We start from the raw sequence: 22,960 nt of genomic DNA, 5'->3' as shown, positions 1-22,960 counted from the left end.
TTTTTGCCCATTAAATCTTTTCGATAGATAGATAGATAGACATATAGATAATAGATTGATAGATAATAGATAGACAGATGATATATATTAGATGATGGATAGAGGATAGCTAGATAAAAAAATAGATGATAGATAGATATTAGATAGATGATACCTAGATAGATAAATAGTTGATAGATAATATGTAGATGATTGATAGATAGATAATAGATCCATAATAGATAGATAGATGATAAATAGATAATAGATAGATGATAGATAATACATAGATGTCACAGTCCAATTCTTGGATCTGTGTCAGATTCTGGATTCCCTCATTTAAACCTTTTTTTTCCTTTCAGGTCTTTGGGGCCTTAATATGGGTTTTTGCCCCCGGTGGTCACTGGGCTTATTTCATGTTTGTTGCTTTCCCTGCTGATGTGATCACTCCTCCTTTGTTTTATAAGGTCCACATGGTGTATCAGCTGGGGTTTGGTAATAGCAGGTCCTTGGTGGATTCCAACCACGGTGAAGTTAGCAGCTGGCTCTGAGGTGTGTAGCCACTGCTGAAAGCTGATCTGGTGCTGAACTCTGCTGCCCGGTGATGGCAGCAGAGAAAGATGTGAAGGTAGCAGCTGTCTCTTAGGTGTCGAGCCACTGCTGAAAGCTAATCCGGTGATGAACTCTGCTGCCTGGTGACTGCAGCAGAGAAAGATAAGTGTTTTGTTGTTTTCCCCCGTTGGTGTATTTTCCTTCATGTGTATTAGTGCAGCAGTGGGACCAGTGTCCGCACTAACCAGCTCCCTAGTAAGGGATTAGTGCAGGGATAGTGAGGGATTTAGGTATCCTGGTGGGCGACAGGTGAAGAGCCTGTATAGGGAACGTTAGGAGTGTTCAGGGACACTGCCTCAGGGGAGTGCAGGAGGTCTCCACGTCCCCGTTCCCTATTGCAGGGCCCACCGTTGTAACTGTTTCCCCGGTGTTCCCCTTTGTCTTGTTGTTTCAGTTACCGACCTGCGGGTCGTGTCACACAGGACAGGTATACGTGACAGTTGTTGTTTCAGTTACCGACCTGCGGGTCATGTCACACAGGACAGGTACACGTGACAATAGATGATAGATAGATAGATGATAGCTAGATAGAAAATAGATAGATAATAGGTAGATGCTAGATAATAGATGGATAGATAGATATATAAATCGATAGTTGATAGATAATATGTAGGTGATTGATGGATACATAATAGATAATAGATACATAATAGATAGATGATAGATAGATAGATGATAAATAGATGATTGATAGATAAATAGATGACAGATGATAGATATAGATAGATATCTATATATAAAGAGGCCATGCTTTTTTGCCCATTAAATCTTTTCGATAGATAGGTAATAGATAGGTGATAGCTAGATAGATAAATAGTTGACAGGTAGATAATATGTAGGTGATTGATAGATAATAGATTATAGGTACATAATAGATAGATGATAGATAACAGATAGATGATAGATATATATTAGATGATGGGTAGAGAATAGATAGGTGATTGATAGATAATAGATTATAGGTACATAATAGATAGATGATAGATAACAGATAGATGATAGATAGATATTAGATGATGGGTAGAGAATAGATAGGTGATTGATAGATAATAGATTATAGGTACATAACAGATAGATGATAGATAGATATTAGATAATAGATAGACAATAGATATTAGATGATAGATAATAGGTGATAGATAGATAATGATAGATAATTAAGTCATATTCTGTCATTCCTGGACCCTAATGTAAGATTTGATATACGGCTCCTAATCTATACATGACCGTTTAAAGTACTGGTGACAGAAAATCATTTCCAAAGATGTAACCAGCACAATCCATTTCTTGTTTTGCCCTCATCATCATCATCATTCAGTTTAGTGTCTGGGCCGCGCTTTCGTCGTACTGACAGCTCAATGCTCAATGTTTTATTTTCACAAGTAATTACTAGAGATTTTACTGTCAAATATATCAAAGCCAACACCTCAGAATTCAGAAGCTGCCTCACCTACAACCGGGCGATGCGATCTGTAGCCACCCGTGCCTGTCATTTGCTTAACCTGCATGTGATTTACTTTGACCTGTTATGACATTAAGAAAATACACATATTTTAGATCTTGTCCAAACAGGTGAAGGCATGGCGGAGATCTACTAAACTTACTAAACATGTCATCGTAATCACAGTATCCATAAATCGCAAGAAAACGTTCTGTGCATAGAACATTTTATATGAAGAGAAAAAAATGGTAATATCATAGGAACAGGTCGGGGCGAGCCGGCCCATTCATTTCACTTTGTTGGAAAGTGCTGATTACATTTTCCTATTAGGGAAAAACAATTCAGGGACACTGGGTGTAAAGACAGGACCTGAGGGCACAATGAAGGTCAACCCTAAATTTGATTTTCCCCAGGTATTAAAGAGGTTATTTCGCCTTCTTAACACCCAGGGGATTACTGCGGATTCCGAAATCCCCCACTGGAATCAGCAGCAGCCAGTATTCCGCAGTGCAGATAAGCAGCAATTTGTAGCACTATACAGTGATGTGTAAACAGATGGGGATTACCTCCAAGGATTTCACTGTTTTCAATATGGATGATAAAATCCATGAGCAAATTTACACTAAAATCCGCACAAAACACACACTGATTTCAGATTTGCAGCAAAATTATTTGTCACGTCTTGACGTTCGCTCAGCGCTTGAGACTGAAAATTGTCTCAGACGTCTTGTTTTGCTTACATGATCTAGCCATATGTTTCCCAACTAGAGCACATACCCATTATATTGTGGACGTATGTCGCGTCTCCAGAATTAATTTTTTTTTGTGGGCGTGCGGTCTGCAAATAAAACAGACATGTCAGTGTCACACATCAAGTTTGCCCATGGATCAATGGAAAAGCAATAGCACAGATGCCGTTTTTGTGCCATCTAAGTGCTGTCCATTTTATTACTACTATCCGTTTTAAGCCCCCCACGGTATTTCGCAGAATCACTATGGCACTCCATTTTTTTTCCTATTTCCAGCTTAAGGCTATTTTCACACTAGACTTTTTTTCTGCATCAAAACCTGCTCTCTTGACAGAAAAAAAGCTGTAGAAATAAGCATGTTTTCCTTGTTTTTTCTTACTTTTTTTGCTGCGTTTTTTTGCATGCTCTTGTACATGCTGATAATGTTTAGTGCAAAAAAGAATCTCATTCTATTTAATCAGGTTTTGGCACAAAAAAAACGCTGCAAAACCTGATACCTTATGTTGTTTGGTGCGTATTTTCAGCATTTTTTCACCATCAATTATTTTCAACGGGTGAATAAACACAGGAAAAACGCTGAAAAGACTTACCGTACATGCTGTATTCTGCGGAAGAAAAAACATCGCTAAGCACAAAATACTGATGACAAAAAAAAACCAAAGCCTGTGCATGAGATTTCTGAAATCTCATAGACTTTGCTGGTGCTGTAAAACGCAGACGAATATTTGCATTAAAAAAAGCTGGAAAAAACGCTTAGTGCGAATATAGCCTAAGACTTCTGAAAGTTGTCACGTCCCTGACATAAGAAAGCTTTACCCATTTATCACCTTCTAAGGCAAGGAGTGCGACTCATTAATCACCTTCACAAAGTGTGATGTCTCACACAATAGAGAATTAAGGCTAGTTTCACACTTGCTTTTTTTTGCAGCGCGTTTTTCCCGCAAAAAAACGCATTGAAAAAACGCATACAAAAGCATACAACTGCTGCGTTTTTTTCAAGCATTTTTATGAGCATGCATGAAAAAAACGCAGCGTTTTTATGCGTTTGTATGCGTTTTTAGTGCGTTTTTACCGCGTTTGCGTTTTTTTCCAACATTAGGTGGCCCCTCACACTAACCCAAACCATGACTTTACTAACCCTAACCCTGACCCTAACCCTAACCCTGACCCTAACCCTGACCCTAACCCTTAACCAAACCATACTTAACCCTAACCCAAACCCTAAACCCTAACTAACCCTGACCCTAACCCTGACCCTAACCCTGACCCTAACCCTAACCCTGACCCTAACCCTTAACCAAACCATACTTAACCCTAACCCCAACCCTAACCCTAACCCTAAACCCCTTTAACTAACCCTAACTCTAACCCAAACCCCTAAATTCCATGGTTAACAAAAAAAAACGCATGTGCAAAAAAACGCATACATAAGCATGCCAATGCGCACATATGCGCACCCATAGGCTATAATGGCCATTTTTAGCGCAAAACGTGCGCATACGTGCACATGCGCTTTTTTGCAGGGCCAAAAAATGCAACATGCTGCGTCTGGAAAATACCAACGCACACCCCAAAAAAACGCAGCGCATGAAAATCGCATACGTGCGCATGCCAGCGCGCAGGTATGCGCACCCATGTTAAATATAGGGCAAAAAACGCATGCGCACGTATGCGTTTTTTTCCAGCGCTAAAAAACGCAAATGTGAAACCAGCCTAAGGTGAAGTTTTTCAGGGTTTGTCCTAATTTGTTGAGCAGCAGCTTACTTCTTGCCATAGGGGGTTCATGCTTTTCATACCCTCATAGCTACATCATTCAACTTTGTCCCTGCAAGTAAAGGAGGTGGAAAATGTATTATATAATGTGTGTAACCAAACGTCATATCATCTGTGCCCCTGTCCCATAATAGATCCTTTTTCTCTAGGTAGGTTTGGATCTTGGCTTCAAGGAGAACATTACAACGTCAAGTTGTCCTACAGTTAGTGAGACTTTGCGCGCGAACAGCATGTGAGCATCGTTCTTCTGCTATAAGTGAGGATGAATGTTGATGTAGACCTAACTTATTGACTTATGGACCTTGTCTATGACGTACAATACGTACCTTAGCTACAGCCCAGGATCGTGCAATGGGGTCCAATGGAAAAAGTGAAGATGTTCAAAAATGAAGGGAGAAACGATCGAGGCTTTCTTTAAAAAGTAAAACTTAGCATTTATTCAAGAACAAAAAAACTCCAAACATACAGGCAATGCAGTGTATATTATTGTTAACAGGACCTACTAGTTTCGACAATCTGTCAGACCATGATGGAGACAGAGATGGCCTACTAGTTTCGACAATCTGTCTTAGGCCGGGAACGATATAGGGTAATCAGAAAAAGCACAACCAAAGCAAAATTATAGAAAATTAATAAACAATCTTTATTATAATCATAATTACATTCAAATTTATTTACCAATAAAAAGATGCCTCAAATGCGAGGGACGTTTATGGCTAAGGACCCTGATATACATCAATTGCCAGGATAATGATAATATGAGGTGAATTATTAGGGTATGTGCACACAGTGCGGATTCTGATGCGTTGTACAGTACCTTTATTTCCTATGGAAATAAAAAAAGCTGTGCTGACGCTGCGGTTTTTTTCCGCGCGCTTTTGCTGCGGTTTACAAACCGCAGCATGTCAATTGTTTGGTGCAGAAACGCTGCAGTTTTACACCTCATCCATTATGAGGTGTAAAACCGCAGGGCAAAACCGCAGATAAACCGCAGGACTTTTGTCCTGCGGATTTACCTGCGGTTTTCTCTACAAAATCTGCAGACCCAAAAAACTACGTGTGCACATAGCCTTACAGTTCATCATAACCTCTGTAGCAAGCCTACATTCAAAAGACACCAACAAATGTCAATTATAAAGTGCATGTGCAGAACAACAATGTATAGACTGAAGGTAGGCAAGCTCAAAGCAGGTTAGAGGTTTAATCAATAAATCCCCTTAAAGAGTATAAGGCTTAGAATAGCATAAGGGGTATATTAGCCTAAAGTTTAATTGTAGCCTGAGATAAGTTAGTGATACAATGTAAAACGATTATCCTCAATACTGACTTGTACAGCAAAATAAGCATGGGCACAAATCCCTACGAAGGCAACTTACTAAAAACGATGCAGAGTCCGTGCTGTGTCCCTCTACCCCGACGCGTGTTTCGTCCACACTTCTTCAGGGGACGTGTTGGATTTACTTGGATCACCCCCTATTGATTCTATTATATAAAAAATGCATAAAACACAAAATCTTGATTTAAACAATCCGTGTGCTCTCCTGACCTGACCGCTGCACAGATATCTATGAAAGCTGTCACACTCCAGTCGGTAGAGTAGCAGGACATTCTTTTGGTTTGGTTTGTGGACACTGTGGTTTGTCCCAATGAAGAAGTCTGGAACTTCGAAATGCGTTGAATTTGCAACCGCATTCCTGGATATCGCTCTCTTCTATTCTTCCATACCAGCAGCGCAGAATTAACCCTTATATTCCAAGTACTTGCTTTCCAAGCCGTGGGTCTGCAGAAGCCTTGAGCCTTTTAGTGGTTGTGGATATAGAACCACACCAGGTGACTACCATTGCCTTTGGTCTCCCCATTGCAACACCGATTAAACAGTATTTGCGCTTTATCCAGTTTTTCCTATTTATTTAAAGCATGACACACCAAACAGAGACAAAGAACGCAGTGTCAAAAATGCCATAAATACCCATGATAAAAAAAGCACACAAAAACACAATGAAAAAAAGCAAGTAACCTAACGTAATAGGTGCAAAAATTTTGCAGCATCAAAAACTCATCATGGGAATGTGGCCTAAGGTGATGCCATGTAAAATAATGATTCTCTTTCACATATCCAAAAAATAAAAGGTTATCAGTCCCACTACCTATATATTCTGCTCAGAGCCCAGTAACTATTCTTTAATAGAGAAGTCAATCCACAATGACGAGCGTCTCAATAGAGCCAGAAGAGTAACTGCAGGTGATGGCAGGCCAAACCTCTGATGTGTAGCCGCTTGTGAGCATGAGGTATGGTAACCAGCTCATGGAATCTGGGAAGAGAATGTATCACTGAGGGCAGCAGATTGCAAGTGCCGGAACTTTTCTAAAATCCTAGCATGCCCTAACATTGAGATTGTACTGTAAGGCTACTTTAATGTGAATTTTTAAAAAAAAAATTTAAGCAGAAATGGCTGCAAAAAACTGTTTTTTGTTCTCAAGTGATTTTGGGCTATGTTCACACTGAATTTTTTGAGGAGGTCAAAAACCATAAGTTTTTCATATATTTTTTGTGAAGGGAAAGAGAGGCAGTTTTTGTTTTACTGATGCAGTTTTGATGTAGTTTTGGGGTACGTTCACACTGCACCTTTTTCCGGCAGTGAAAAATGTCCTATTTTCAAGCAGAAAACTCTTCAGGATTTGGTCATTTTCTCATTGACTTGTATTGTTAAAGTATTGCGTGCCTTCAAAGCAGAAAATGCCTGGAACGGTGGTCTGCTCACTTCTTCTAGAAGATGCTCAAAAGCCTAAACATATGAACAGCAAGTCGTTTTTACATAGAAATGAGTAGGACATTTTTTGGGGGGTATTTTGTCAGCGTATTCCACAGAAAAAGAAAGAGACGCCGGGATCACACATGCGAGGAATACGGCCGAGTCTCGCATGTTAATACCCGGCACTGCCACCGACACTCGAGAGCGGAGTGTGCGGCTCTATGTATTGCTATGCTGTCGCACGCTCCGCTCCTGAGTGCGATCCCGGCCTTAAAGAGTTTTTTTCCTCGCAGTGTGTGTTTGCAAACTTTTGACTGCACAGTTCCTAATTTGAAGCAGATTCTATAAGGATTCACTTCAAAGAAGTAACATATATGGACTTTTTTCTCTAATAGGCATTTTTTCAGGAAAAAAAAATAAAACCTCCTCACATGAACAGAAAAGAGGATTTTCCAGGAAGAGTTTTGCAAGCGTTTTGAAAACAAATTCTGAAAAAAAGACTCTGTGTGAACATAGCCCAAGTGGTTTCCAATCTGTGGCTCTAACCTTCATGAAAGTAGCTATAGTTTTCCAATAGCCAAAGAGCCACAGGTTGAAGACCTACAAGACACAGACTGCTCTTCTAAGATGGTCGGCTTACATACGGTCTGATAGCTTTTTGCATACCTCCCAACTTTTGAAGAAGGGAAAGAGGGACAAAGGCTGCGGCACTCGCAGCACCGCCGCTGCAAATTTTAGGCCATGCCCCCCAATATCACCCATTTCGCAATTAGTCACACCCATGTCCACACCCAACCGCACCCATTTAGTACTGCTGATCACACTGACTGGTACTGAGGGCACAGTGGCTGGCATTATGGGCACAGTGGCTGGTACTGTGGGCACACTGACTGGTACTAAGGAAAAGAAAGAAAGAAAACCGAGAGAGAGAAAAAAAGAAAACAGAGAAAGAAAGAAAAAAGAGCGAGAGAGAAAGAAAGAACAGAGAGAGAAAGAACACAGAAAGAATAAAGAACAGAGAGAAAGAAAGAGGAAAAAAAAGAACAGAGAGAAAGATAGAGCGGAAAGAAAGAACAGAGAGTGAAAGAAAGAACCGAGAGAGAGAAAGAAAGGGGAAAGAAAGAAAGAACAGAGAAAAATAAAGAGGGGAAATAGCGAAAGAATAGAGAAAAAGAAAGAACGCAGAGAAAGAAAGAGGGGACAGAAAAAAAGAACAGAGAGAGAAAGAGCAGAGAGAGAAAGAAAGAGGGGAAAGAAAGAACAGAGAGAACAGATAGAAAGAAAGAACAGAGAGCGAAAGAGAAAGGAAGAACATAGAGAGAAAGAAAGAGGGGAAAGAAAGAATAGAGAGAGAAAAAGGGGAAAGAAAGAACAGAAAGAAAGAGGGGAAAGAAAAAACAGAGAGAAAGAAAGAGAAAGCAAGAAAGAACAGAGAGAGAAAGAAAGATGGAACAGAAAAAAGAACAGATAGAGAGAAAGAGAACAGAAAGGGAAAAAAAGAAAGAAAGAACAGATAGAAAGAAAGAGGGGAAAGAACAGAGAAAGAAAGAACAGAGAGAAAGAAAGAAGGGAAAGAAAAAGAGAGGGAAAGACAGAACAGAGAATGAGAAAGAAAGAACAGAGAAAAAAGAAACAGAGAGAGAAAGCAAGAAATAAAGAAAGATTCTATAAAGATACTATAGCAGCCTGGCTTCCATTGTAATGTAGTGAGAGGGAAAGAAAGAAAGAACAGAGAGAGAAAGAAATGGGAAAGAAAGAAAGAACATAGAGAATACAAGAGGGGGCAGAAAGAAAGAACAGAAAAAGAAAGAAAGAGGGGACAGAAAAAAAGAACAGAGAGAGAGAAAGAAAGAACAGAGAGAGAACAGATAGAAAGAAAGAACAGAGAAAAATTGAAAGGAAGAACAGAGAGAGAGAAATAAAGAGGGGAAAGACAGAACAGAGAGAAAGAAAGGGGAACGAAAGAACAGAGAGAAAGAAAGAGGGGAAAGAAAAAAGAAAGAACAGAGAGAGAAAGAGGGGAAAGAAAGAACAGAGAGAGAAAGAAAGAGGGGACAGAAAAAAGAACAGGGAGAAAGAAAGAAAGAGGGGAAAGAAAGAAAGAACAGAGAGAAAGAAAGAAAGAGGAGAAAGAAAGAAAGAGAGGAAAGAAAGAACAGAGAGAGACAGAAAGAACAGAGAGAGAAAGAAACAAGTAAAGAAAGAAAGAGAGGAAAGAAAAAGAAAGAGGGAGGGGAAAGAAAGAACATAGAGAGAGAAAGAAAAAGAGGGAAAGACAGAACAGAGAATGAGAAAGAAACAGAGAGAAAGAAAGAAAGAAGTAAAGATTCTATAAAGATACTATAGCAGCCCGGCTCCCATTGTATTGCCCACCTGAACCTCCCGGTGTTGGACATATCACGATCTGCTCACATGGCCGGCATCTCCGATTCCAAGGCAGTCCTGCTGTCCGCGCTGTTGGAGGAGGACATGGTGATGGATCTGAAGCATTCCTGGTTCCATCACAAACTCCTCATGAAATTACCTAATTTCCGGTCAGCTTCCAGCACATCACTTCTGGTGGACCGTCATGTGCGAGTTTTAAAGTGCTCCTCGGGGCTTCGCCATCTACTCCTGTGTCCGTGTGAAAAGCCCGCTTTGTATGCCTCGTACACACTTTGCTCCGCTCCGTACATCCCGTTCACATATGGCTCCACTCAGTACACACACGGCTCCACTCCGCATACCCATACACACGCGGCTCCGCTCCGTACACCAAGTACACACGCGACTCCGCTCCGTACGCCCCGTACACACGCGGCTTCGCTCCGTACGCCCCGTACACACGTGACTCCATACACCTCGTACACACACGGCTCCACTCCGTACACCTCATACATGCGCGGCTCCGTACACCTCTTACACGCACGGCTCCGCTCCGTACACCTCGTACACGCGCGGCTCCACTCCGTACACATGCGGCTCTGCTCCGTACACCTCATACACACGTGGCTCCGCTCCGTACACCTCGTACACACGCGGCTTCGCTCCGTACACACGTGGCTCCGCTCCGTATACCTAATACACATGGCTCCTTACACCTCATACACGTGCAGCTCCGCTCCGTACAACTCGAACACACGCAGCTCCGCTCCGTACAACTCGAACACGCGCAGCTCCGCTCTGTACACCTCGTACATGCACGGCTCCGCTCCGTACACCTCGTAGACGCGCCGCTCCGCTCTGTACACCTCGTACATGCGCGACTCCGCTCCGTACACCTCGTACACGCGCGGCTCCGCTCCGTACACACGTGGCTCCGCTCTGTACACTTTGTACACACACAGCTCCTCTCCTTCCACCTCGTACACGTGTGGCTCCGCTCCGAACACCTTGAACACACACAGCTCTTCTGCATCCACACTGTAAACCCCTCATGACCCCACACAGAAACTTACCCCATCCAGCACCATGACAACCAGCACAGTCCTGCATACATCGAGGCCCTTGATCATGTGACCCCTGACTCCTCCCCTCCTGTGACCTCATCGCAGGTCCTGTGTCACACAGGTCATTGCAGGCTGCGGTGGGTCTCTGGGAGGGCGAGGATGGGGTCGGTGCATGGGGGGGCGTGGCGGCTCAGTGCAATGCGGGAAAAATAGTGTCCCGGTCGGGATGCGGATGGAGGGTGTCAAAAACGTGACTGTCCTGCGAGAATTGGGACAGTTGGGAAGCTATGTTTTTGTGCTGTGTCTAATCTTGCTTTTTGCGTTTTACTTCTCGCTGTGCCTCTAATAGTACGCGGTTTGCTTAATCAATCAGAATAATCATATCTACCAGGTATTTGCGTCACACAGTCTCCGCTTCCTTCTTATCATTGCATTATAATCTGGTTCCTAGAAATATCCTATCAGACGCTGTCATGAAGTCAGAAAAGTCACAATCAATGTAATTACTATAATAAATGCTCGCTAGCTGCGTGCCTTGGCTGCTAGAAGATGACATGCTGTTTTAATGTGGTATTCCCATCTCCAAGATCCTATTTCAATATGTAGTAGGTGTAGTAATAATAATAATATTAGCAAATACCTCCAATTAGAAATGTAGTATAGTTCTTCTGATTAGCTATGTCGCTAATGTGCAGGGCATTGCAGTAGCTTAGGTAACCGTGGTTACGAACACTCATATACATTAGTGAAAGGTCATTAGCTGATAATGGTTTTAACTGCAATAGGAAGTACTAGAGGCCTCATTTATCAAAACTGACTTCATTGCCCATAGCAACCAATCACAGCACAGCTTTCATTTTACCAGAGCAGTTTAAATAATGAATGCTGGGCTCTGATTGGTTGCTATACACAACATACACAGTTTTACTATTTGAAAGTTTTGTTAAATGAAGTCCTGATTTATAATTAAATCTGTCATTGATGTCTGGAGGTTGTTGAGCAGATTAGGCATCTTTTTGTTCCTTTTTTCATTTTTTTTTCAGTTTTTTTTATTGATGTATACAAATTAATGAATAAAATCTAAGGGTGAAATGTGTTGCTCTTGGTTATCAGAAAACTGCCCCTGCAGCACCATTATAATAAGGGCAATAAGGGCATCGGCCCCGGGCCTGGCAGTACACAATGAGCTATAAAAAGTCTCAGCCACCTGGCGTATGACAAGGATAAGAGACCCCTTGTTTTAATAAAGGGTTCTGTAGTTACTTTTTTCCTTAATTTAGAACTGTAAGATATTTTGGTTAAACTGATTTTTGCTAATGTCTCAACTCTACCACACATCCAAACATTATCATCAAGGCCACCATACTGTAACTATTATTTGGGCCCTATAAGTATACATAGACAGAGCTGATTGAGCTCCTTAATCACAGTGGTGTAACTTGAAGTTTATGGGCCCATACAAAATCTCAAATGGGCCTCAAACTATCACGGGTCTTTACTAGTCTTGGTCTCCTAATATGGGACAAAGGAACCTTTTGGGCCCCCTTAGGCTGTGTGCACACGCTGCGGAAAAGGTGCGGATTCATCCGCGCGGATTTTGTACAATCCGCAGGTGAAACCGCAGGTCAAAAGACCTGCGGTTTTACCTGCGGATTGCTCTGCGGTTTTGCCCTGCGGTTTTTCATCTCCTCAATGGAGGAGATGGCAAACCGCAGGAGAATCCGCAGAAAGAATTGACATGTCAATTCTTTCTGCGGATTGAAAACCGCAGATAATCCGCGCGGAAAATTCCGCACCGTCTGCACTGCGGTTTTTGATTCCCATAGGGAATCATTGTACTGTACACCGCAGCAAAAACTGCTGCGGGTCCGCAGCGGCCAAAACCGCTGCGGAACCGCAGCAAAATCCGCAGCGTGTGCACACAGCCTTAGGCTTCAGTGCAACTCCTGCACCCACTATAATATGCCTCTACTTTCTCCCAGCCTTTGTCTTGAACCCCATCGTTTGCACATAGTCACGTACCGCTTCCCACACAACAGTGACCCATGGATCTGTAGGATTTATGCCTTATATTTTGTGTTTCTTGTGTAATAGGAACTACACAACTAATATAACAAGTGGTTTCTCAAACTGCATCACATAATGACACTTTTACTGACTACTTCCATCCCAGAATTATTCGTGAAAAGACTCTTTACTACTTTGAGCCCTTCTGGCTGTTATGACCTGATGGAAAAGTGATTTATAGCCAGACACAGGCTTCTGGCAACTTTCCTGAGGAATCTTAGTCCGTTCCTTTTAGGCAATGGCATCCAGATCACTAAGATTCATTGGTTTCCTTTCTGTAAATGCCTCAGTCAAATCCCACTAAAGATTTTCTATGGGGTTCAAGTGAGAAGACTGTGATGGCCTGGCCACTCCAGAATCTTCCACGACTTTTTCTGAAACCATGCCTTGGTACACTGTGAGGTATGATTGTGATCGCTTTCCTGTTTGAAAGTCCAGTGATGCCCAAGCTTCATCTTCCTCACAGAAGCTATGACATTTTCTCCAAGGATTTCCTGATGATTGATTGAATACATCTTGCCCTCCACACGCTGCAGGTTTCCAGTACCAGAAGAAACAATGCAGCTCCAGAGCATCACTGCTCCACGACCATGCTTTAGTGTGGGCATCACTGAATCACTGCCATCATTCACTATATTAACTACCCAGCCATCACCATCCTTCACTGTTGGCATCACTGAACCACTGCCGGCCTTTACTTTAGTCATCACCAAGCCACCACCACGCATCACAGTAGTCATTACCAGACCACCACCATGCTTCACTGTATTCATCACCAAGTTGACACCATGCTTCCCTGTATTCATCACTGTGCCACTGCCATGCTTCTATTTAGATATCACTGAACCACCGCCATGTTTCATTTTAAACATTACCAAGCCACCATCATGCTTAAAGCACCACCCCAGCAATTTTTTTATTGCAGCGTTAGAGTAGTGCTACTAAACTAAGTTCCCAGCCTCGGTCTTATACTTGCTAGCTGCCGTCTTCATCTGTTCCTGGCGCTGTTCCTGTCAGTCTCCAGTTGTTGTGACCTGCTGGATCACTTCAGTATTTGCTGGAGTGTTACGGAAGTCACAGCTCAATGTACGTCTATAAGAGCCAGAAAAAGGCTCTGATAGACTTGCATTGAGAGCTCTTGACCGTTACTTCTGACAAGTCAGAAGTTGCAGTCAGAAGATGGCATTGTGGAACCAGAGCAGCATCGGGAAGAGCTGAAGACATCAGCTGTTAAGTATAAAACAAGGGTTGGGTAACTTAGTTTAGTAGCACCACTCCAGCACTGAAATAAAATAAAATGCTGTTGTGGTGCTTTAACTGTAGACAACACCAAGACACCTCTATGCTTCACTGTAGGCATCAACAAGCTACTGCAATGCTTTACTGTAGGCAACATCGAGCCACTTTCTAAAGAGAGATGTGCCCAAATATTGATAGTACTGTCGACAACTTCTCTACATTATTGTGACCAAAAATTGTCTTATGGACTTATGGTTATGTTGTACAGATCTATGATATGTCACCCATAAGTCTTTTGTTCATACTGTTCAACGGGTTCAAATACAAGCATAGAGAGTTTCTCACAGATTTTTTTTCTGGATTTTTGAAAAAATAAAAATAAAAATTGAGGCTTGTCCAATTGTTCTTCATCTTACAGCACAGTCTGGACTCTGTATACCTGCTATACATGTATCCATGAACATGACTGTGTGTATAAGGCCTTAATTCATACAAAATTATAATGAAATTCTCAATATCTGACAATATTATCCCAGTAGACGCATTAAAAAATACACTCGTGACACCCAAGTGTGTCTGGAATTTTAGCCATATTCCATTTTTTTTCTATAATTATGATAAGAGATCTGGACTCTGATTATTGATCATGTGTCTGACTTTGGTTACCACATAAAAATTAATTTACAATAAAAAGAAACCGCAACAAACTAAAACATGAGAAAGTAGTGGTCTGACAGATTGTCTTGATTAATGATCACTGTGACAGTTTCATTTTGTGGGTCTGAGATGAACGTGCTACAGGCAAAACTGATATAAATGAGCCGTAAGGAGCATATGATGTGAAAATAAACACATATATACACTGCGTGGGTATAACAAAGGCTGTTAAACGCTTCTTGGAGGAATGCACTTATGAAGCAGTTTTCTGTACATTTTTTGTCTCATCCACTTGGTGGTATTCCATAACAATGTGTTATAGAGTCCATACTGTGCCTCCCATACCATGGTGTTGACAAGAACAGGGCCTTGGCCACATGAGGTTCCTATTAGTGATGAGCGATCATGCTCGGATAAGGTGTTATATGAGCATGCTCGGGCGCCAACCGAGTGACTTCGGCGTGCTCGAATACTATGTTCTAGTCCCCGCGGCTGCATGTCTTGAGGCTGTTAGGCAATCCCTGCATGTGTTCTGGCTGTCGAACAGCCTTGAGACCTGCAGCCGCGAGGACATAGTATTCGAGCACGCCAAAGTCACTCTATTAGCACCCGTGCATGCTTAGATAACACCTTATCCCAGCATGATCGCTCATCACTAATAGGGACCTCATGTGGCCAAGGCCCTGTTCTTATCAACACCATGGTATGCACTCATAATGAACCCCGGACAGCTTTATTGGCGCCAATTTCACTCACTCATTTCAACGGGGACCTTTACAAATCCATAGGTTTTAAACTGCTGACCTGGCATTTCTTTGTTGCACTGTTTGTTGCACTTTCTCAATAAAAATTGCACATAAAAACTCTGCAAATAAGAGTTTCTTGAAGCGGTTTCCGCTAGAAAACTTGTCATTTTTTGTACTCCAAATCTTTTACTTGAGAATTCCGGCATAAAAAACGTTGACATGCGCAATATTTTTGCGCAAAAATGTTGACATTTTTTGGGATGTTCACAACATTTCCTCCCAGCTCCGTCAAAGTCAGCGAAGCTGGGGTGGAACGAGGACAGGATGGGTGTGTGGTGGTCCCCATTCGCCAAATTCACGACCAGTGAAGGCGTACCTTGCGCCATAGGGACTGGAGTAAGATTTGTGACGAATGGATGTGTCACCCAGCTTTCTTAAGAAAAAAAACTTTCAGAAAATCTTAGAAACAAAGCTGTAAGAGTTTGATGTTTTTTAAGACCTAAATTTACAGCTGCTTAAAAAATTGCTCTACGGGGGGAAAAAAACGTGCGCTGATTTTCTGCATTCAGCTAGGGGTGCAAACGGGCTTATTAGGTGTTAGTAAAGTATCAATCTGATTTGTGTCGTATGAGCATCAAAGGGAATGGTGAATCACTTTCTTAAAAAAAAAAGTAAAAAAAACTAAAGGGCAAAGCTTCCACTAAGTAACAGGGTCTTTTTTCTCTCTTCCCGCATTCACCCCCTTAGGGTAGTCACCTCTGAGGTGGCCATTTATCAATCTCACAAAACCCACCGCCTGGGGCTGCCTCTATATACAGTTCCATAATACATTTGCATGCTAGGATCTCATTGGCTTCAAGGGCAGTGACCTCAGCGGCTGCGGAATGGAGTTGTCAGCTCTGGTGGTGGTAGTAGTACTTCTCAGGTAGCTTTTGTTGGGGGCGCTGGAGCTGCGGAGAATGAAATGTGCAATGATCACGAGCATAACCTGAGCTCCATGCAACTAAACTATGTAAGTAAATGACCCTTATGTATTGTCTGCATAATTTTGGGGGTATTTTACCTTAATATGAGAGCGGGACAGTCCGTCCATTTAATTAACACCAAAGACAATTAATTTTTTGCGTGTAAACCTCTTTACATACAATGTATAGATCTATACATAGGAGAGCAGATGTAGGCGATTTTACTACGGTATGTGTCACGTAAGGTTTTACATAGGACTTCACTATAGGAGTTAAATGACCCATTCAGCTCTGCGCAATCTGTGCTTATCTTGCCATAAGATCTTGCAGCCTGGAGCAAACAAGCTCAAATTTAATTGCACCTTTTAGAACTTAAAAGCCGTCGGCAACATGATCAGCAGATACAGTCGTGTACGTATCTGTTATAACGATGTTCTTTTTTTAAGTGTTTCTTATTAAATCTTCAGGTCGTTACACAGTGGGGTTAGCTTGGGAATTTTTTGTAATGGTAAAATAATCGTAAAATGTATAAAAACAAAGTAAATAATAATAATAAGATTATTTCATCATTTCAATTCGAAACAGATGCTGCGGTATAGTTATTAAGATATAATCTAATAATACAGATGGAGCATGTTAGATGCAGGACGGATGGTTGATAGGGCGATCAGGTTTAGGGTTTTAAATAGCCCTCCTGGTAAATGTGCCAATATTGGTACATAATGGGTGCAGTCCTATGTAAGAGCTGAAAAGTGATCGGACAAATTAGTATTGTTTAGTCTCCAGTACGTGGAGCAGATGGCTGTACGATTGAGCTCACAGCCGTACATTAAATATGGCATGCACTATTTCCTCTAGGTCTTTATCTATAAATCTTTCAGTTATCAAAATGCTCTTTCGCCCGGGCCGATAATTGGCGAATGATTCTTTTCCATCATTAACGCGCCAATTAATTAGTATGAACGTCCCCATTTACGATAGACGTTTATTGGCAGATATTGCTATTTTTCATGGCAGCGGCCTACAATCTATGGTATATGGCTTCTAAAAATCTCACCATTGAGGTGAATTATGTATAGTAATGTAGGAGGATTTGGGGTGTGATTACTGCTGGCCATATACCAATTAGTTTTTAGGCAGCTTTACATCAATGAAAGTGGGAAAGGTATGACTGGTGACATCCTCAGCATTAGGGCTCATGCATACTACCGTAAAAATCGGACAAGTGCTATCCGTAGTTTTGACAGATAGCGCTCCGCCACATTATTGAATGAGGCCGCGCTCATGTCTAAATTTTTCCTTGTTCCGTGTGGGCCAAGGAAAAATAATCGCAGCATGCACAATTTAATTGGATCGCACTGGGCCATTAAAGTCTATGGGTCTGTAAGAAAAATCGGACCGCACTTGGATGACATTGAATTTTCATGGACAAACTGAATTGAGCAGATGGAGAAACTTTTTTCTTTGTTCTCCACATCCAAGAAAATCGGATCACACTCTGAACACACTCTGATCACACTCTGAACACACTTTGAACACACACCTATAAAACTCTAAACACACTCTGAACACACTCTGATCACACACCTATCAAACTCTAAACATACTCTGAACACACTCTAAACACCCTCCTTTCACACTCTGATCACCCTCCTTTCACACTCTGATCACCCTCCTTTCACACTCTGATCACACTCTGATCACACTCTGATCACACTCTGAACACACTTGGAACACACACCTATAAAACTCTAAACACACTCTGATCACACTCTGAACACACTCTGAACACATACCTATAAAACTCTAAACACCCTCCTTTCACACTCTGAGCACCCTCCTTTCACACTCTGATCACCCTTCTTTAACACTCTGATCATCCTCCTTTCACACTCTGATCACCCTCCTTTCACCCTCCTTTCACACTCTGATCACCCTCTGATCACACTCTGATCACACTCTGATCACACTCTGAACACACTCCAATAACATTCCGATCACACTCCGATCACACTGAACACACTCCTATTCACCAGGACTGTGGAATCGATAAGCCAAACCTCTGACTCCGACTTCTCAATTTCCGTGACTCCGACTCCACAGCACTGGTCACTACTGAACTTATACATGAAGTGCAGCACAGATTCATCTCCACTAAAAGCCGAGATCGTTAGATCAGGAACAGAACAGACATTTATAGGACATTTCATAACTTTCCCAAATTATTATAAGTGCATTTACAGCACATCCTACACTGAACTACTGACACTAGCTATAGAGTGCTGTATATCATTTCAGAATGCACTCTCTCAGGGTATGTGCACACAGATTTTTTTATAGAGTTTTTTTAGAACAGGTCCACTAAAAACAATGCTTGGAAAACTGCTAAAACAAAAAAGCTTGAAAGACCCATCATATTTATTTACTGTTCTTATGTTCAGCCTCCTGAACGATTTTTTTTTTGCTTTAGATTTTCAAAAACGACTCGTGAGGGAAAAAATGAAAGTGCATGTCACTTCTTTGAAGCAGCTCCTGATGGAATCTGTTACAAATTAGACACTATGAAAAAAATGCTGCAAAAAAAAGGCTTCAAGGAAACAAAAATATCTTCCAAAACTTTTCAAAAAAGCTTCAGGAAATGAAAAACTACATCAATAACTCCTTGAAGAAGGAGTGTTTCCTCTACAAAACTTGTTTTTGACTGCCTCGGAAAAAACCCTCCGTGTGCACATCTCAATAGTTCACTAGGGATATGGCAATGTTCTTGATGTGATGGGGACACTTGAATAGAGCGATCACTAATTATGTAAATGTAGAATGCTCTGAGCTGATTAGAATGCTCTACAACTACTTATTTCTTGCCAATTTCCTGTTTCACCATCATTACAGATCATCAATCATCTGATGGCGGGGACGCTACTGGAAAAGAAACATTCCTAAAGTCTTATCTAATATATGACATTCTCCATGCACCTCTCATTATACCTGATGCCTGTAATACGTTCGTCTTCATAGCTGTATCATAGGATCTTCTGGATTTATGCTCCATCTCGAGGTCCATCATGGTTACCTCTTCATTCATGGAATGTTTTGGAAGGAACCCACCACAACGCCATCGATCAAACTTTTCCTTTCAATCACACACACATGCAAGGAGATCTACGCAGAGAGGTCATTTTTGTCTGCCTTGGCCCCTGGAACCTGTTCGTTGTTATCCAGAAGCTCAACCACGAGTGTGTCATTGTAGGTATTAACCTGGACCTTTGGTGACCTGTAGTATGTGACGTAAGAATCCTTTGCTGACTTGATCTTCATCAGTTACTCAGAGTAAGACCGAAATCATACGGCATTTACATTTCTTACATTTTTCAGACGTCCAAAAACCTATGAGGACAGACTTAATTTTACAATATTAGGCAGATATGTTAAAAAAAATGTTTTTGTCACTGCTGTTCCATCGTATTTCTAGATTTAGAGGGGCTCTTTGCTTTTGAGAAGTCTCCTAAAGAATGCTCATTTGGCTGTCTTGCTACTAAGGCTAAAAGAGAGCATTTGTGATCTGTTTGAAAAATCTTGCAGCCCTGGTTCAATTTCCCTGCAGCACCTCCAGAGGAGATTTGAGGTATTACATGATGTTTATTGAAATAATAGGTAGTAGTCATACCAATTCCTCCCAAGCAAGAGACTCCCAAGCTCTTTGTGGCCACTATCTACTTTGGCTAGTAGACGCTTGTCCCAAATAGAGAAACATCCTACTATTAAAGGCCCTTTTATATATTCAGCCGTCGATAGGTTCCAAATCATTGATCCATGTACTACAGCACTAAAGCATATTTGATATTCTTATGGGAGGGCTCTGCAATGCCCGCCGTATTACTTTCCACCCGGCTATTCTCAAATCAGCTGTAACTAAGAAATGAACTGAATAGACGACTTTAACAATTATCCATAGGAAGACGACTTTAGGTCCTGTATGTAGTGTTTTTAATGAAATTCTTCACATATTCATACTCCCTGATAAGAATCTTTATGTTCACAGTGAAAGCGATCGCAGTGATGGGGGTCACCGGATGACCTCTGAAAGTTTTTGATTTCAGGAGGCTGACTGTGATCTATTATTGCGGGAATTTCGCGCTAATGTATTATCATGTTTCATCTTAGTTACAGTGCTGTATACAACATATAGGCGATATCTGCTAATGCTGGAGACGTAAAGGCGTTACGTCGGTATGTTTCGCAATGCTTTTTTTTTGCTCAAGAACCATTGATTGCAGCAGAATACATGGAAAATTGATTGTGACATACCCTTGTTTCCGAATCAAGAAACTATTGCCCCTTAGGGATTTTACTTTTCCTAAACTTGTCCTTAGCTAATACTTGTCGCAGGTAGATGTTTGCCTTTATTTGTACATAGTGATTCAAGTATATCTCTCGAGAGCAGAAGGATCAGTCAGTTAAAATCCATCTGCCTGGTCCTAATCGTCCATGACTTTTTACATAAGGGGACAGTCGTGTGGTCCCAAAAGATATTAGTCATCCAGTCCTTCCGAAATCAGTGGGATGGCCGCATAAACATCTAATGTGTCCGTCATCCATTCTCAGATACGGAGTTTGCAGAGGTAAAGAAATAGAATCCGGGGGTGAAGATATAAAGCGTAGAGGGCCGATCAGATTTCGTTTTAAAGCAGTTTTCCATTTAGAATTGAAAGTCATTTTATCTAGAAATCTGAGTTCTGAGTCCAAACAAGGATCTGAAGATAAAACCTCATCCTAAGCCTGTTACATGCTGGGCCTGGTACATGGTGTAAGATGTCGCCTGTAAGGAATGGATGTGTTTACCTTACAGTATACGCCCTGTCAAGTGATAGGACTGATTTGTTATGTATTATGTATAGAAAACTCTTACACGCTGCATTCTTTGGAACGTTGCTCCGGGCTGTGATCGGCTGTAATTAGGGCATAGTGGCATCATTATATCACAATTCAAGTGGAACACCTAGACGATAAATACTTGTATACAGTGGTGTAACCTGAAGCTCATGGGCCCCAATGCAAAATTTCCAATGGGGCCCCCACTGTTAGGGGTCTTTAGTATTGTTTTTTTCATTTGTATCAAAGGGACCTTTTGAGCTCCTTAGGTCCACCATCAATCAGCTGTAATCTGTGGGGAAACCTATTAGTAAGTGTACAGTGTACAGCGCCACCACAGGGGATAATAAGCATTACACTGACTTATTGAAAACAGTAGGTTTTCTGTGCGTTATAGGACAGAACAGCTCCTCCAGAGAGAGAAAATCACTGTCCCAGACATGAGGATGCTGTAAAGAAGACCCCCTATATTAAAGGGGACTGAAAGCTGGGACCCTCACTAAAACAGGCATTTTTATTCCTATGAGAATGGATCGGAAGTGCAGATGATTGACTACCCGCTCTACTCATTCTGTATGGGGCTGCCCGAGAAAGCTGAATACAGTGACCCTGCAGTCCAATAGGGGAAGAATGAAGCAGCATTGGGCTTTCAAACTACTCAGTCTGTGGCGGCAATCCTGGGGTCCAGGTTCACCTACGGGATGACTATATAAGCCACCCGACATACACCCCGTAGCTTCCAACCAGTGTGTTTTGTATCTTTTTACTCAGGCATCCCAGTCCATAGCTGCCTTTTCGAGCGCTACTATACTTGATCTTATCCAAAAGGCCGGGAAGAGATAAAAGTTTCCCATTTTGACGATCAGTTGCGATTTCAGAGGTCAAACCTACACCCATCTAAAAGTTTTCATCTGTCTTATGGATAGGTGGTAACTTGTTTCAACCGGAGCACCACTTTAATGTTTTTTTTTTAAAGTAGACAACCCCTTTAAAGTGCATTTTCTGCTTCTAAATATAAATAATTTTTTAACTGCTCTGTATATTAAGGTGAACAATGCTATAGATGGGAAAATAAAAAATGGTCTCGTTCAGAAGACTATATTGTAATTTCTGTGTTACGGTATTCTAGATGTACATCTAGCACCTACGTAGTACTGAACATACAGCACATTAGCCATGGTGGGATAAGGATGACAAACTGGGTAATTGCCCAGGGTCCTGATTCGTAGGGGCTCGCAGAGGGTGGGATAGTCATGATCAAACTACAACCACCCAGTTTATTTCATAAGCATGTAGTGATATTCTTTAGGAACTGAACTGATGGCAGAGTCATGGTGGTGTTATTTGTGTAGCAAATGACAATATTACTAGCTTCTCACTATATGTCGGTATTATGTAAACTGAAATTTGGTGAAAAACTGAATCCAAACAAAAATAATCAAAAAAGCCCGATTTGACATTTTAAAACATTGACAGAAAACAATGCCTCTCCGGCCTCCTTTCGTGGTATATAACTAGAGCCTAGCGCCGGCTGAGGTAGGGGAAGTCCTGCAGGAGCTCGGATACAGGTAGAGGATGACAGAGGTTGTGCTATGACTGAGGTAATGTTCCTCCATCTTCATCAGTCAGGGAACCTCACTTCAAACAGTCTGGAAATGACAGCACCTATTAGTCTGATTAAA

At 41.6% G+C, this 22,960-nt stretch overlaps 1 protein-coding gene across 3 annotated transcripts in view; it reads left to right on the top strand.

The window, feature by feature from the left end:
• Positions 1 to 22,960, top strand: part of DVL1 (dishevelled segment polarity protein 1) — a 233,975-nt gene that overhangs the window by 172,237 nt on the left and 38,778 nt on the right. The gene's annotated exons all lie outside the window — the stretch shown is intronic.

This window comes from Dendrobates tinctorius, unplaced genomic scaffold (assembly GCF_039654945.1).
Source record: "Dendrobates tinctorius isolate UK_male_01 unplaced genomic scaffold, ASM3965494v1 ptg000086l, whole genome shotgun sequence".
Classification (NCBI taxonomy): domain Eukaryota; kingdom Metazoa; phylum Chordata; class Amphibia; order Anura; family Dendrobatidae; genus Dendrobates; species Dendrobates tinctorius.
This window is presented reverse-complemented; position numbering and strand designations above follow the sequence as displayed.